Raw genomic sequence first — 4351 nt, 5'->3', positions numbered from 1 at the left:
CACTGACAGCGAGGATGTTGTGAAGAGGGTGAGTAGGACCACTGACAGCGAGGATGTTGTGGAGAGGGTGAGTATAGGGTCACTCACAGCGAGGATGTTGTGGAGAGGGTGAGTAGGACCACTGACAGCGAGGATGTTGTGAAGAGGGTGAGTAGGACCACTGACAGCGAGGATGTTGTGGAGAGGGTGAGTATAGGGTCACTGACAGCGAGGATGTTGTAAAGAGGGTGAGTATAGGGTCACTGACAGCGAGGATGTTGTGGAGAGGGTGAGTAGGGTCTCGCCATCTTGGGCTGCTCAGAGTCCTCTCTGAACTTGGCTACAGCTGCACAACAGTCTCTAACACAAGGGACAACTGTTGCCGAAAAACGGATTCTGAAGGAATGGAAGTCATCCTCTTCACCTTCTTTCCAACTGTGGTGGACGCATATGACCTCTACTCTGTTATACGGATGGAGAGACTTAGGTTTCTTAGGACCAATTCAATGAAAAAGTCCTGAATCGTTTCGGAGTCGTGTGTGTATCCCTTTAAGACCGCGAACCGTGTCACATGGTTTGCAGTCTTAAAGGGATACACACACAAATGCTGCATCAGGTATCAATGGGTTAAGAGAAATAAACTAATTCCACCTCATGTATGGTTAATCAGGTCACAGAGGGCAGTGGAGACGCCCTGTGGCCAAACAAGGTATTGCTAATGGCGTCCACACACACTGGACTACTGGAGTTGAGCAAACATTTCCCCCACACTAAATAAAAATGTTGTGGAGAGGGTGAGTATAGGGTCACTGACAGCGAGGATGTTGTGGAGAGGGTGAGTATAGGGTCACTGACAGCGAGGATGTTGTGGAGAGGGTGAGTATAGGGTCACTGACAGCGAGGATGTTGTGGAGAGGGTGAGTATAGGGTCACTGACAGCGAGGATGTTGTGGAGAGGGTGAGTATAGGGTCACTGACAGCGAGGATGTTGTGGAGAGGGTGAGTATAGGGTCACTGACAGCGAGGATGTTGTGGAGAGGGTGAGTATAGGGTCACTGACAGCGAGGATGTTGTGGAGAGGGTGAGTATAGGGTCACTGACAGCGAGGATGTTGTGGAGAGGGTGAGTATAGGGTCACTGACAGCGAGGATGTTGTAAAGAGGGTGAGTAGGACCACTGACAGCGAGGATGTTGCGGAGAGGGTGAGTATAGGGTCACTGACAGCGAGGATGTTGTGGAGAGGGTGAGTAGGACCACTGACAGCGAGGATGTTGTGGAGAGGGTGAGTAGGACCACTGACAGCGAGGATGTTGTGAAGAGGGTGAGTAGGACCACTGACAGCGAGGATGTTGTGGAGAGGGTGAGTATAGGGTCACTGACAGCGAGGATGTTGTAAAGAGGGTGAGTATAGGGTCACTGACAGCGAGGATGTTGTGGAGAGGGTGAGTAGGGTCTCGCCATCTTGGGCTGCTCAGAGTCCTCTCTGAACTTGGCTACAGCTGCGCAACAGTCTCTAACACAAGGGACAACTGTTGCCGAAAAACGGATTCTGAAGGAATGGAAGTCATCCTCTTCACCTTCTTTCCAACTGTGGTGGACGCATATGACCTCTACTCTGTTATACGGATGGAGAGACTTAGGTTTCTTAGGACCAATTCAATGAAAAAGTCCTGAATCGTTTGGGAGTCGTGTGTGTATCCCTTTAAGACCGCGAACCGCGTCACATGGTTCGCGGTCTTAAAGGGATACACACACAAATGCTGCATCAGGTATCAATGGGTTAAGATAAATAAACTAATTCCACCTCATGTATGGTTAATCAGGTCACAGAGGGCAGTGGAGACGCCCTGTGGCCAAACAAGGTATTGCTAATGGCGTCCACACACACTGGACTACTGGAGTTGAGCAAACATTTCCCCTACACTAAATAAAAATGTTGTGGAGAGGGTGAGTATAGGGTCACTGACAGCGAGGATGTTGTGGAGAGGGTGAGTATAGGGTCACTGACAGCGAGGATGTTGTGGAGAGGGTGAGTATAGGGTCACTGACAGCGAGGATGTTGTGGAGAGGGTGAGTATAGGGTCACTGACAGCGAGGATGTTGTGGAGAGGGTGAGTATAGGGTCACTGACAGCGAGGATGTTGTGGAGAGGGTGAGTATAGGGTCACTGACAGCAAGGATGTTGTGGAGAGGGTGAGTATAGGGTCACTGACAGCAAGGATGTTGTGGAGAGGGTGAGTATAGGGTCACTGACAGCGAGGATGTTGTGGAGAGGGTGAGTATAGGGTCACTGACAGCGAGGATGTTGTGGAGAGGGTGAGTATAGGGTAACTGACAGCGAGGATGTTGTGGAGAGGGTGAGTATAGGGTCACTGACAGCGAGGATGTTGTAAAGAGGGTGAGTAGGACCACTGACAGCGAGGATGTTGTGGAGAGGGTGAGTATAGGGTCACTGACAGTGAGGATGTTGTGGAGAGGGTGAGTAGGACCACTGACAGCGAGGATGTTGTGGAGAGGGTGAGTAGGACCACTGACAGCGAGGATGTTGTGGAGAGGGTGAGTATAGGGTCACTGACAGCGAGGATGTTGTGGAGAGGGTGAGTAGGACCACTGACAGCGAGGATGTTGTGAAGAGGGTGAGTAGGACCACTGACAGCGAGGATGTTGTGGAGAGGGTGAGTATAGGGTCACTCACAGCGAGGATGTTGTGGAGAGGGTGAGTAGGACCACTGACAGCGAGGATGTTGTGGAGAGGGTGAGTATAGGGTCACTGACAGCGATGATGTTGTGGAGAGGGTTAGTATAGGGTCACTGACAGCGAGGATGTTGTGGAGAGGGTGAGTATAGGGTCACTGACAGCGAGGATGTTGTGGAGAGGGTGAGTATAGGGTCACTGACAGCAAGGATGTTGTGGAGAGGGTGAGTATAGGGTCACTGACAGCGAGGATGTTGTGGAGAGGGTGAGTATAGGGTCACTGACAGCGAGGATGTTGTGGAGAGGGTGAGTATAGGGTAACTGACAGCGAGGATGTTGTGGAGAGGGTGAGTATAGGGTCACTGACAGCGAGGATGTTGTAAAGAGGGTGAGTAGGACCACTGACAGCGAGGATGTTGTGGAGAGGGTGAGTATAGGGTCACTGACAGTGAGGATGTTGTGGAGAGGGTGAGTAGGACCACTGACAGCGAGGATGTTGTGAAGAGGGTGAGTAGGACCACTGACAGCAAGGATGTTGTGGAGAGGGTGAGTATAGGGTCACTGACAGCGAGGATGTTGTGGAGAGGGTGAGTAGGACCACTGACAGCGATGATGTTGTGAAGAGGGTGAGTAGGACCACTGACAGCGAGGATGTTGTGGAGAGGGTGAGTATAGGGTCACTCACAGCGAGGATGTTGTGGAGAGGGTGAGTAGGACCACTGACAGCGAGGATGTTGTGAAGAGGGTGAGTAGGACCACTGACAGCGAGGATGTTGTGGAGAGGGTGAGTATAGGGTCACTGACAGCGAGGATGTTGTAAAGAGGGTGAGTATAGGGTCACTGACAGCGAGGATGTTGTGGAGAGGGTGAGTAGGGTCTCGCCATCTTGGGCTGCTCAGAGTCCTCTCTGAACTTGGCTACAGCTGCACAACAGTCTCTAACACAAGGGACAACTGTTGCCGAAAAACGGATTCTGAAGGAATGGAAGTCATCCTCTTCACCTTCTTTCCAACTGTGGTGGACGCATATGACCTCTACTCTGTTATACGGATGGAGAGACTTAGGTTTCTTAGGACCAATTCAATGAAAAAGTCCTGAATCGTTTGGGAGTCGTGTGTGTATCCCTTTAAGACCGCGAACCGCGTCACATGGTTCGCGGTCTTAAAGGGATACACACACAAATGCTGCATCAGGTATCAATGGGTTAAGATAAATAAACTAATTCCACCTCATGTATGGTTAATCAGGTCACAGAGGGCAGTGGAGACGCCCTGTGGCCAAACAAGGTATTGCTAATGGCGTCCACACACACTGGACTACTGGAGTTGAGCAAACATTTCCCCTACACTAAATAAAAATGTTGTGGAGAGGGTGAGTATAGGGTCACTGACAGCGAGGATGTTGTGGAGAGGGTGAGTATAGGGTCACTGACAGCGAGGATGTTGTGGAGAGGGTGAGTATAGGGTCACTGACAGCGAGGATGTTGTGGAGAGGGTGAGTATAGGGTCACTGACAGCGAGGATGTTGTGGAGAGGGTGAGTATAGGGTCACTGACAGCGAGGATGTTGTGGAGAGGGTGAGTATAGGGTCACTGACAGCAAGGATGTTGTGGAGAGGGTGAGTATAGGGTCACTGACAGCGAGGATGTTGTGGAGAGGGTGAGTATAGGGTCACTGA

This window comes from Poromitra crassiceps (assembly GCF_964638095.1).
Source record: "Poromitra crassiceps genome assembly, contig: HAP1_SCAFFOLD_314, whole genome shotgun sequence".
Taxonomy (NCBI): Eukaryota; Metazoa; Chordata; class Actinopteri; order Beryciformes; family Melamphaidae; genus Poromitra; species Poromitra crassiceps.
The sequence above is the reverse complement of the archived record's forward strand: the minus strand, read 5'-3'. Positions refer to the sequence as shown.